Genomic DNA, 13,472 nt, shown 5'->3' with positions numbered 1-13,472 from the left:
AATTCATCATCTGCTGTGAAGCCATTGAGGCACAACGGTGCAGTGGATAAATTATTAGCATGCAAAGACTGTCAAGAAAATATAAACTGTACTGTACTACAGGTACTGAAAATCTGTCATTCCTTAAAGGGATGCTGCGCCTATTATAAAAATTCATATAGGTTATTCCTATAGTCCAAGACAGTCCAAAAATATTAGTACACATGAGCAGCTCTCTCCAAAATCCAAAAATTAAAGTATTAAAACTAGGGCTGATTTTTTAAAATGGTGAACATCGCAGAAATTCAATAGCTAATTGAAATTAATTGCATTTTTTAAATCACATGCTTTCAGTTCAATTATTTTGCATTACAAAACAGTTATTTAGTGCATATTAACAAGGTAAAGCAGTTCTTATTATACTGTCTTGATCAGGAATCAAATGGCAGAAAAAAAAACTGCATGGGACAAGCATAAAGTGGGCATGTCTGTAAAAAGGAGACTCATTGGTACCAATAGCACCCATTTTCATTCAGATATCTTGAGGTCAGAGGTCAAGGGACCCTTTGAAATGACATTGCCATTTAGATTACTTTTTTTTTGGGGGGGGGGGTTACTGCACCAGCCATTCTACTGCTCCACCTGTGCCCAGAATATGCTCTGCGCATATTGCGTGGTGCAATGCACAACTAACCGGTGTTTATATATTTCAATAGCGCACCTTGAACCATGAACGGTCCAGCTGCAAAAATAGGCCTCTGCAAATTAATGAATGTGTGGAAACCCTGAACTAATATGCAGTGGACAAGTTCAAATGACTATAATCAGAAAGCTCTATTGTATTAATAATCTTGTGTATTTTACTATAAAAGCATCAGTTTTCTCTCATTCCTTATTGAGCTGTGAACTGGAGTTATATAAATAACCAGCTGCTTTATTAAGATAAATGACACAGGCCTACTGTGGTGTGTCCTAATGAGCTTTGGAGCTGCTGATTGGCACAGGTCAAGCCCGTGCACAGCAGCAGCCAGGTGGCAGGGTCACTGTGTCACGTCAGCGGGATGATTGGCACGCTGGAGGCACATCTCAACCAATTATTTATCCAGGCAGCTTAAACAATGAGTGCGGCTGCCTTTTGCCAAGCTGCACACACATGATTCCAGGTGAAAGGTTCATTCTGCAGTCACATCTGATTAACTATTTGCAACCATGTGGATGCAGAAAGCCAGGAGAGAAACAGAGAAAAGACAAGGGGGTGTATCGCACTGTGTCACTTTCTTTCCTTTAGCCGAGAAAAAAACATTGCTCATGCCAACTTTAATAAAAAGATCCTTGATCATCTGCTTTCATAGGCTGAGTGTGCGGTCACAACCACAAACATTTGTGGTTAGTTTTTTTTCTCATTACACATTCATCTTGCAACACCTTTTTCTTGTTCTGTGGTATAGACACACTGCACAAAGCTCCTTCCTCTTTTTCTCTTCATATTGAGCTTGATTTCTTGTTACAGCTGCAGTTTTATAAATGTGTGTGTCACCTAGCAACATTACCTTTCTCCTGAACCACTGAAAAATGTTGTGTTTGAAAAGCAACCCCAAAAGCTACAATACAACATTCTATACTGGAATAAAATTTGAGAAAATTATAGGAATTATTTATGAACTCATGAATGATCTTAATGGGAAATGCTGTTTTGCAGGAGTGGACTACATTTTTAAAATGGTGACGTCTCCAAGCACATCATTTGATCCTTTGGTGGGGAATAAATATACCACACATTACACTGATAAAAGATGTATGCCAACTATCATCATCCACGTTTAAAAAATATGACAGTATTAATCGTCTGCTTCATTTTACAATGCCTTCTGCAATTATGGATTGTAAAAACAGCACATTACCTCTGACAAAACTACCTTCACTGAGCATAATTTTTTACACATAACAAGTTCTCATTTTCAATGCACTGCTAATCACCAGCAAGCACCAGTAAATGACCCAATATGGACAAATAGTTAACTTTGCTATTTATGTCTGCAGACCAGTGAGCCAAACTCCAAAACAACTGGTATTCACTTTCAAGCTCTACACTTGCTGGATTACAGTGTCCTTCATAATAGCATCATATATCTTTATATTAACTTATGGCAGAGGAAAGTTTCTAAAATAGACACAAAGCATTTTGAAACTACATCCAACCATTAATCCCATGCATTGACAGCAGTTGCCTCCACAGACTGTTGGGTCATGAGCTCTGCTAAAACCCCCAGCTTTCTGTAGTCCAATCATCGCTCAGACTGGAAGAACACCTGCAAATACAAATGCACTGGACAACACCGATTACACCACAATACACATTTGAGTAGGATGGGTTTGCAATGTGTTGCTGAAGTCACAAAGAGTAGAGGATCAAGGCCAGACAGTGAAACAGTTAAACCACTATTTTTAAGGGTCAATTTATCAAATACACATAAATGTTTCGTCCTGAGGTTACTGTTGTAACCTTTGGACCTTTGGAAGACTTTAACGTCTTTGTCCTATAAGTGAAAGTTCTGGTTTGCTGAAGAGGCTAAAAAACGAGTAAAATATCATTTTACTTTCCATACAGAATGTCAATAAAGATGTATTGTGTCATATGGAATTTGATATATATTGAGATTATTTACTTAGTCATAATTGTCTTTTTTGTTATATTTTATGAGGTGTCTCTTTCTCCAACCTGACCTAACTCCTGACTCATCAAATACTGTGTGAACGCTTGATCATTGGCCAGTCAGCGTAAGACACCAAAACACAGAGGCATCTTTTAGTGACGTATGACACGACCTGGGTGTTGGCATTTATTGACATTCTTAGCAATGCCATAGAATAAAAAGTAATAATGTCTACATTTGGCGAGGGAGGGGAGGTGGAGGGGTCAAACAAACTCCGGACTTTCACCAAAGTCCGGAGTTTGGGTGAAAGCTCAAACTCATGAGCAGAAGGGTACATTTCCTGTGGAAATAAAAGATTATTTTGAAAAGATACAATGTATATAATGAGCATAAATTAACCTACCATTCGTGAATGTCCACAATTGATACAGTGGGGGTAGGAAAAGCTTCATATTTTGACATCCTGGGCCATCGACCAAGCATTGGTACTTGACGAGCTGGGATTGAGAATATGTTGGTTTCTACCATCCCATACATTATAATAGTAATGTTGATTGCAATGTTTTATAAGTGGTTATGCATTAAAGATAAGCTGATTATATTGTATACCTCTGATGATAATTATGACATTGACATTGCACCAACAGAGGTTAAGTGTATGGATGATTTGTCATTATCAGTTTATCAGTTGAGGTCAAAGCAGACATGTTAAAAACAAATAATTGGAAAAAAGGGGAAAAATATTAACAAAAGGACAAAAAATGATGAAGTTAATCTAAAGGCTCATCTCTGAGGCTTATTAGCAGAAATGTACAATAGTAAAATCTGTTGACCTCGGGCTAAATAATGGCTGAACACAACCACTGCATGTCTGCCAGCTCAACAAATGCATTGGTTTCTCTGGCAAACAAAAGATACCCGCAGGCACTGCAGAGGGAGTCACAGATCATCACGTTGAGTGCTGCTATGATAGAGTAACCTTGTCTATTAATGGTAGGGTAACTTTTTTTCTGTTAAAGCTTAGCAAAAAAGCTTTAGCAGACCTCTTCAGCAAGAAAACCTTGAGGCATCTTACATAAAAAAAGAGATCAGCAGGGTAATGATTTTCATATGCAACAAGAAGCAAACAACTTTAAAGATAGCTGATGGGTAACCACAATAACTCAGCTCTCTTTAGTTCTGTTTAAATCAAGTAATGAAAGCAAGTCAGCAAATAAATTATGTCTCTAATTAAAGTCTGACAACAGTTTTTTCATTAAAACAATATAGATACCTCCAATCCAACTTTTTCTCATTAAAAAAACAACATAAAAAGACAACAGCTCTGGTGCAGCATGCTTATCACTAAGTAAATCTGTTGGCGACGACGAACCGCCAGTCAGCCTGCAACAATACTTTATTGTAAAACAGTCCCACCACCATGGGGGTCAGAGTGTACAGGTGACACCAGCTTACGGAGGGGGGCACACAAAGGTCTATGGTTGACACTTACATGGGATCAAGTACAAGAATTTACTTACTGAGTTTTTATCACTGATAACAAAATTTTACATGATAAATGAGTTATCATTTAAATCTCATTTCAACTTGTCATCAGTTAACACAGTTATTGTGAAACCATTTTCAGAACGGATGCGCACATACACACATACTGCTAATGTAAAGATGTAAAGAGAATTTCAAAATGTCTCACCAAAAATCAGGGGCCCAAAAAAGTGAAGCCAGGGTACAGAGAGAACGATAAAGTTAAAAGAGCAGAGAAGTAATGGCCAAATTTATGACTAAAACGAAAAGTTCACATTAGCAAAATTAAGGTCATTAAATCCACATGTACTACACGACCAGCTGGGAAATGCTCAATGAATGCACCATTCTCTCCACTGATACTCCTTTTCCACCAAATCAGCTCTGTTTTTTAACTGGTTCTGTTCAGGACAGATATTTGTTGTTTTTTTCCCCCAAAAACAAAGCATTGACTAACTGTCAAAAATAAGAAGATGAAAAAGACTTTTGCGTGCAAGACCCTTTTCAACATGTAGAATAAAAAACACCCACTGATGCTCTCACTGTTAACACTTCAGGTCAAAGAAAACTTCGTCGTATTTATAAAAACATTTTCTCAGTGTTTGGAAATAAGCCAATGTGTTTCTTGTTTTGGAATCACATTAGGTATATGTATGAAAAACAAAGATGGTTGCTTGAGACTCCATCTCTGTCACTATAAGGCTAAAGGCCAAAAGGTGAAATTGTTTGTTTTAAAGCTAATGCTGGGTTGAGTTCCCAGATAGAAATTTCAACTGGAGTGCCTCCAGGAGTTGGATTTCTTAATTGGAAAGTTGGAGAAACCTTATAAACCACAAATTTAAAATCCACTATGGCTAACCCAAGCATTTCAGTAGCAAAAGCCGTAGTGATATACTCTTTATCAGCACTTCTGTCCTATTTATGTGTCATTAAATCAGTCATACACAAAATTCTGCCAAACCTATATCTGTGGACACGCACAGTGTTTGTATGCCCATTATAAAGTGGAACACGTTGTTATCAGCTGGTATCACAAAAAAAATGGCTAGCCCGGCTCGACCTGGTGTTACCATTAATAATTTCGTTTTCCAACTTTTTGTATTGAAACGTGATCAACTCAGGTGTGATGTCACTCCAAGCTCCCACCTCCGACTTTATAGGTAAACGGGCCGCAGCATAAGGGTGGGTGGTCATGTGCTAGAGTGGGGGTAGACAAGGGGCCAAATTTGGACAAATGTTATCCCCCGGTTGATAATTCCTAATGGCTGGTCAATGTCAAGGTTAATCTGAAGACTTCTGTCTGTCTTAATCCTGTATCTTGATGTCTCTGATTGCTCCTCAAAAGACTCAGCTGAAAAGAAGAAACAATTGGAGCCCTGCCCAAAATAACTTTTATCTTTTTTGATTTGGTTGCACCCACTTCACCGGGTGTCAAATTGTAACGCTGCTTTGCTCACAGTGTTCAGGGTCATAATCCTCATTATCAGATGTCACCAAAACACAAATCCAAGAGTTGCTCTGTTAAGACTGAACTAAACACTAGAGGCAAAACACAAACTTTGCCGACATTCTGTCACATTTTCATCTCTGTTGACGTAACAAAAATGAAGCCTGACTGAATGTGGGGACTCAAAGCGATTCATGAGATGAGAATATTTCCTTCTAATTCATTTTCACTGGCGCAGCTCCAGGTTTTGCCTTTCAGCGGCATTACAGATTAAATTCTGGCTTCTGGGCTTGATTTCCTAGATTCATAAATACTGACCAAATATAATATTCATATCAGATTTTTTTGCCTTAAGAGTCCCGCTTGACTGCATCTTTCCGTCTAACAGCACCACACACACACAGTCTGAGAGAGACAAGTACACATAAACCCCTAAGCTTTGCAGGTCCACTTAGTAGGGAGCAACTAATCTAATCAAGTACAGCAGCTAATGTACACTGAAAGCAGAGTCATTTACTCGAGATGCCGCTTCCTGGGTGGACACGAGAGAGAGGGAGAGACACAGAGAGAAAGTTCAGGGTCCAGAGTGATGAAGGATGAAGAAATCAGGACAGATCAGCTGGAGCCGGAGCCAAGGCACACTCTTCTTCAGCAGCTCGTGTTGCGTATGTCTGTTTCTGTCTCTTATCATCTGAGCTCTCTCAATTTATCTATCTTTCAACAGCTTTTCCCAACCAGCACATTTCACTCCATCATCCATCCTTACCTGTCTGTAGTGCTGCCTCACTCGCAGCTCAGTCTCTTCTCAAAAACTTGAAGCTCCTCTCCGTATCGCTCCCTCCGTGTGTCTGACTCAGTCTCTCTCTCCTCCAACACCTGCTGTTGGGGATCAGCCTCTCTCCTGTCAGATGGTGCTGAGAGCAGCCCTCCCTCTATCCTCCCTTTCCGTCTTACCCTCCCCGTCTTCCTTTCTCCCTCTCTTCCCCTTCCACACATACGTACATTTTTCTGTTTTTAGTCTGAGGCAAGCACAAACGCTCCCTTCTCTCTATCTCCTGCTCCCTCTCTCTGCTGATGTCTCCCCCTTTGTTCGCTTTACATCTCCACCTCCCCTCTTTTGTCTTGATCTGTCTATGACAGAGAGCTGCCCGTCCAAGCTTGTGGGTGTTGCTTTGCTTAGCATTTGCCTCGGTGCTTGTTAATAACAGATTCTGCTCATTCAATGGCCGGATGTAAGCTTGAAAGCAAAGTTTTCAAAAAAAAAAAAGGGGGGTGGCATTACCTCATCTGAAAGGGGACATCAAATCTCCCTGTCCTATTATCTGCCTCGCTCTGACAGCTTGTTCCAATATCATAAAACCCCTTCTGCAGAAATTAGCCTAACCATCCCATTGTCCATTTGACACATTAGTGGCAGGCAGTTAGCTGAAAAGCTCTCAAACGCTGCAGGTTTTGGAGCACGCTTGCACATAATGGAGAAAATGACTTGCTCAGCCCACAGAGGAATAAACACAGGTCAGTGTTGTCCAATGTATTACTGAGTAATCACATTTTCCTAATCCTCATGCATAAGACATCACTACACATTACGCACACAGTCACAAATAAGTGATCTTATACAAAAAGCATTCACTGGATTTCAATGCAACATTTCCTATTTATGTCCACCTCTTTGCACCAAACATAACCACAAATAAGTATTTCAATTTTAGATACCATTATTACCTGAAATAAGTCCAATATAGAATGTACATGAGAGCAGCTCACAGAAAAGACATACTCCTACTCTGTGTCCACAGCTATGGAGGGTTATTAGGACTGTAACTAAATATATAAATACATAAGTAACTATATAATTAAATGCTCAAATAAATGAATACATATATAGGTCTAATTATATAAAAATGTATAAATATATAAATAAATGTATATTTTAAAAAATCCCCAAATAAATATATAGATAAATCCTTATTAAATATATAATTAATTGCTCAGACAAATGAATTATTATTAAATTATATTATATATTTAAATGCTTAAATAAATGCTGAAATGCTTAAATAAATATATATACATTTATCCAAAAAACCTTAAATAGATTTTAAAAAATAAACAATTCTATCATAAACTATTTAAATAAATGATTAAATAAATAATCATGTAATCTAACATAAAAAATTACAAATTAGAGTCATTAAAATAGAAATGTTGAATTTATTTCTGTATTTATTCATTTCTTTATTTACAATCTCTATATATTAAAATATTTCTATATTTTTTCAATATATTGACAAATGTATTTACTTAGTATTTATAAGTGTATTCATCTAGTTATAATAATATTTCTTTTTATTTTATTTTATTTTATTTATTTTTTTTACAAATTTTCATATGCTATTTCATCATTAAATTCACTTGTGAGAATATTTGAGGAAGGAAATCAACTGTTTAATTTTATATATTAAGAAGCTGGTGTTTTTAAATTCAAACAATGATTCAGAAAGCATAAAATAAATTTCTTCGCAGTGACTCAACTTTGTAACACTCTATTCACTTTCACACAAAGCTGCCCCACACATACATCAATACTTGTAGGAGAAAACAAAAACTCAAAAAGACCTAAATATGATAAATTATCCATTTCCTTACCAAACATGCTCCACCTTTTGGGAAAAAAAATCAGAGAATTCCATGCGCATCCTCCCTCCTCCTGTGTGTTTGCTCTCAAGCATCACCTCTGGAAACCGATTTAGCTGCTCGCTGGGGTTACAGTTATAGTTCTATTCAAAGTACAAAGCTGCAGAAAATGTAATGTAGTAGTGCCAATCGATAAGCGAGGCTGCAGGCCCTGAAACATGCCCATAAAGGGATGTGAGCCAAGCCTTTAGGCGGCCTGTTGGCTTGTCCACACCCTCAAATGTGTATAAAGTTACAGGTAGCCCAGAGCTAGCTAAAAACACACACAGACACACACGACACGCACACGCGCACACACACACACACACACACACACACACACAAGCCAGTATGCCACAATGAAAGGAAGACACAATGCCTGCTCTTTTCATTTACTGCTCAGGAGGGTCTGGGTAACTATAGATAACCTACATTGTGGTTTTCCAGTCAAGGTCCCGGGTAAGCTGTTCTAGCACTCACCCAATAAACACAGTTTTACCCCAGGGAGGCGAGAAACACCTAAACAAAGTTCCAGCAGTTAGAGAAGGAGCACACAGCATGCAGGTTAAACACAATCAACACCTCAAGACTCAGAGCTGCCAGCAGGGTGGAGCTGCAGATGCAAGGAGGACCTTTGCTCACACGGGGCAGAACAAATGGGAGTCAAATCAGGTCAGGAGGATGCTCACTAAAAAACGATCAGTATTTTATTCAAAGTGGGAATTTAGAATAGCCAAGTTAATCAGACGGTGTGCAATTACTGTATAAGAGTGATTGTTTGTGGGTCATGCTGACTCCTTTTTTCCCCCCATTTCTCATTTCATTAGTTTCAGCCCCCTCTCTGTCTGTCTCTCATTGTGACTGTCTGCTACCCACTCTGTTCGTGGTCCTCTCCCGAGGCAGCCAGACTAAATTTAACATTTACACATCACCAAACTGCAGAGAATACGCTTAGAAAAAGAATCAGTAACACTTAAATTTATATGAATTTTGTCCTTGTGACACTCATCGTATATGTGAGAACAACAAAACATGCTTTAAAACTGCAGGGCAGCTGCAGCCTCGAGTGACACCTGGGGTGGAGCTGAATTCTTTGTGAAACTGCCTCTGCAGTTGCTGCTTCTTTCACAGAACTCTGCCAAAGGTCGAGCAACTCTGTGGATGGATGAAAACCTTCAAGACTCAGGGCTATATAAAATAAAAAAAGACATGTTGTATTGTTAGAGAAAAATCATACACCTTAGGCTGTGTTTAGACTGCAGGCCCAAATCTGTTTTTTTTTTTTCTGTGTGTACATATGACTCATATCTGTCCTTTCATAACAGTAGGCGGGTTTCCATTACAGATTTGGGCAAAACAGCGATATTTTCTAAGCAGGATCACGACATCTGCGCAACCAAGGCCCACGACAGTGCAAGCCTGAAGTAATCAAATACAGAAATATTCATCCCTTCTAGTTTCACAACTTTTCCACTTTGTTTTGCTTCAAAGAAAATGGGATGAGGGTGATACAAGAGCCAATCTCGCACATCACCGTGTTTGTATCATGTCTTCTGTAAGTGTGTACCATGGAGACTTATGCAGGCCAGTACTGGACACACCTGAAACAACCAGAGCTGCAGAGAAATGCTATGGAGCAATGTTTTAACAAGCTGGTACCAATTTTGTTTGCATCATCCTTCTGCATGTGCGTTAGGATGCATGCATGAATATTTGTGTGGCGTATAACATCCTGCACTTGGTTTCACATTATTCTGCTGACAGATAGTTCCAACAAATGAGGCAATGCGCCAACAACACCAGAGAAGAAGACGACTGCTAGCAAGCAAACAAAAATACAGGATGTGAAATATCTACACAATCAGCTTTGCAAATGTTTTATGAGGAGGAAAATACACTCAAAACATTTGTTAAACCGCAGGGAAAAACAATACATTCCTGTAATTAACACTGAATCTAAATATGTTTTGTTTACAAGAAAATTGGCCACCTTTAAACTAAGGCAGAAATAGAGGAACACTTTCTATCCCCCCCAAAAAAATGTAATTAACATGTGTAGCCTTGGGGTGCGGGACTTGGTCGTGGCTCTCATTCCCCTTGCGGCTTGAAAGGTGGAAAAGGAAGCAGTTCTACACAACAACAGTGCTGTCAGCACTCCCAGAACCCCACTGACTCTCATAATTACCTTGCATTTGGGTGGCCCTCTCTATTGATTTTGGCAGCGATAAACCTGGACCCAAACTGGGTGTGAAACCACAGGACTATCAGCGGGACAGGTCGCATATGGATGAAAGGCTGCAGCTCACACAGTTAACAAACACAACAATTTCTTGATTCCCTGTCAGACTGAGTTCAAATCTCATCTTCTACACTTTACATTTGATATCATTCATTATCTAATAAATCAAAATGTCTTTGTCTGCTACATTCAAAAATTAGAAATTGTTGTATGCCTCCATGCTCAGGTCAAGTTGCACTTATAGTTTACATCCATGAAAACATGGATGCTTCACACACATCTTCCCCCACTGGCAGCACAGAAGATCGATACAGTCGGCACAGTTTAAAGGAGTGCACCCAAGATAACTGTCACAATTCCATACTGACCGAGTGTCTCCCCTTCTGTTACGATGTTGAATAACGGCCAGAAAAGTAGTTAAGCGTAACATTATGATGTCACAGTCATCACTTCATCATTTTTCCCCATTAGACACTTGTGTGAAAATTTATTGCAATTAGCAAATTAATTCTTGAGTTGTAGCCATCAACATATTTGTGAGGTCACAGTGACCTTGACCTTTGACCTCCAACCACCAAATTCTAATTAGTTCATTCTTAAGTCCAAGTTGATGTTTGGGCCAAATTTGAAGAAAATCCCTCAAGGTGTATGAAACCATCCATCTACCTGTTGTACAAGTTCTGTTTAAGGTTGCAGCGGCCCTGGACTCTATCCCAGCATGCACTGTGCAGGGTAAAATTAATGGTCTGGTGTCATTTAAGAGCCTGAAGTTAGTAGTATTTTATTTTGTTAATACACAAAGTTATTTCTTGGTGGTCAATGTAAGACCATTTTCCAAAAAAACATTTCTAAATTAAAACACTGAAAGTATGTTCTCATCCTAAATTGATTGAATGATGAGTGCATTGAGCCTAGCCCCACTCTGCTGAGTGTCTGAGTGCCCCAGCGACTAATACGGTGATTAGAGTCATTTTGTGGACATGCAGGGCTGTCAGCAGCTGCTCCAGGTGGAAACGGCTGCTGCTGAGTGAGGAGCACAAAAAGAAGACAAAACAACAACAACACAGCTGACCTCAAGCTGAGATCGAAGCAGAGAATGAGAAGATACTGATGCGTTCATGTAGAGCGATAGAAATGTTGGAATATGACAGAGTTCTGCGGTGATGGCGAAACATGAAACCAGCATACACCCTGGATCAGGGATATACTTGCTTTGCTTGAGGGCCACTTTTTTTTTAAATGACAGGAGGCCAGGGGCCAGTTGTAGCAGCACCACCATACATGTTTCTAGGATTTTAGCATGTTTCTAAAATTTCCGGACGTTCCTAAGATTTTAAGACATTTGTAGGAATTTAGGAAGTTTCTAGTATTTTAGGACATTTCTTGGATTTTAAGATGTGTTGAGGATTTAAGGACATTTTTAAGATTTCTGGATATTTCTAGTATTTTAGGAAGTTTACAGGATTATATGATGGTTCTAAGATTTTAGCACATCAGGGGCTTAGCTAAAACCTCTCTTGGGGGGTGCAAGGGATCCTCTACTGGCACGTTTTTGATTAAACAAGCTCTACTTTGACGCTGTTTATGCACTCTGGCACTTGTAGGCATATAATAAAAGTAAAAAAACAATTCCCAGCGTGAATCACTTTATTTTTATCGTGAATTCAAAAATGGCTGGAGGTTGGGTGGGGGGGTTTGGCCTGCGGGCCGTAGGTTGAAGATCAATGCCCTAGACAATAAAAAGCCTTAATACTGTGAAATGCTTTCACGGCTTTGTGTGAAATCAACAAAAGCTAAAATAATTTTTCCACTACTGAAATCAACTGTTTCTGAGCCATGCTGTCACTGACATTTGAAGATCTCAATACCAAACATGTCCTCGTCATTTTCCAAACACAAGAAAGTGCCACATTTCATCTCCTATGACAACAAGAAAATTGTAGTTGACGGCATTGGTTAAATATATGTCCTCGAAAATATTGCAAAGAATGATTTGATCATTCTATTTATGAACATATTTATAAATGCCACAAAGCAAACCATACATGCCCGAGTGACTCATTCACTGTCATCGTAGTCAGTGAGGTATGTAAATTGCGTAATTAGAGAATCTCGTGGACTGAGGTGTAACAGATCTCCATTACACTGAGTTGACCTCCTGATAATGTTAAATGGCTACGACTCCAAGCAACATTACCCCCTCAATAAGTCTGAGCCTTTCAATTAATTAGCTGAATACATCTTTATTAGTAGGGAAGGCTAATGAAGTGCAACCGGGACTAAGAAACATAGGTGCCTGTGTGTGTTGTAACACGATAATCAGTATGTAAAAGGAAAAAAAACGCCTTTCAATATGCAGTTATATATTTCATGTCTTAAAACTGAACATTATAATCTTCAGAAAGAAGCAATTTAAAGTGTGGAAAGAGGGTGGACAGTACTTCAAAAAGCTCCTATCATGCTTGGCTGTTTTCTCATCTATCGTGGCAGCTGCCGTCTATTTAGCTGAACAGGTGCACTGAGTACCAGGCGAACCCCATCTGCTAGAATTACCTCCAACAGCACCTCACTGCTCTCTGCTCCGTGCCCTCTGCACAACCTGCATAAGCAGACCACATTGCAGCTGCATTGGGTCAGAATGTTTTTCTTAGCGAACTTACTGAGGGCTCGACACACCCGTCTGGGTCGCAGCAGGGGTCTCCTTCCTGCCTGGTTTTGATGCTGCCATAAGGAGCACACAGCAAGTCCGTCGACTAAAAAAGCAAAAGCCCTGTTGCTTTTTACCCACAGCAAAACTCAGCTACTCTGGATCCGAAAAATTCCCAGAGATACAACCTGGGTTTAATATGTGCTGCTTTACCATCTTTTTTGATGCAGAAAAGGGCTCTGAAAGGGTTTTGTTCTGTTATCTCTGTAAGCCTCTAGAGATAATTAAAATTAGTCACATTCACTT

At 39.2% G+C, this 13,472-nt stretch overlaps 1 protein-coding gene across 9 annotated transcripts in view; it reads right to left on the bottom strand.

Moving 5' to 3' along the window:
• rap1gapb (RAP1 GTPase activating protein b) overlaps positions 1–13,472 on the bottom strand; it is a 145,600-nt gene that overhangs the window by 51,292 nt on the left and 80,836 nt on the right. For 3 of the 9 annotated variants that reach the window (XM_088069082.1, XM_088069077.1, XM_088069084.1), the window contains exon 1: positions 6,371–6,531. The exons of the other annotated variants lie outside the window; for them this stretch is intronic. The gene's annotated coding sequence lies outside the window, so the exon portion shown is untranslated. Of the gene's footprint in view, positions 1–6,370; positions 6,532–13,472 lie in introns of those variants that run through there. 9 annotated transcript variants of the gene reach the window in all.

The sequence above is a fragment of the Plectropomus leopardus genome, chromosome 2, assembly GCF_026936395.1.
Source record: "Plectropomus leopardus strain MGB_pleo_1.0 chromosome 2, ASM2693639v1, whole genome shotgun sequence".
NCBI lineage: Eukaryota > Metazoa > Chordata > Actinopteri > Perciformes > Serranidae > Plectropomus > Plectropomus leopardus.
This window is presented reverse-complemented; position numbering and strand designations above follow the sequence as displayed.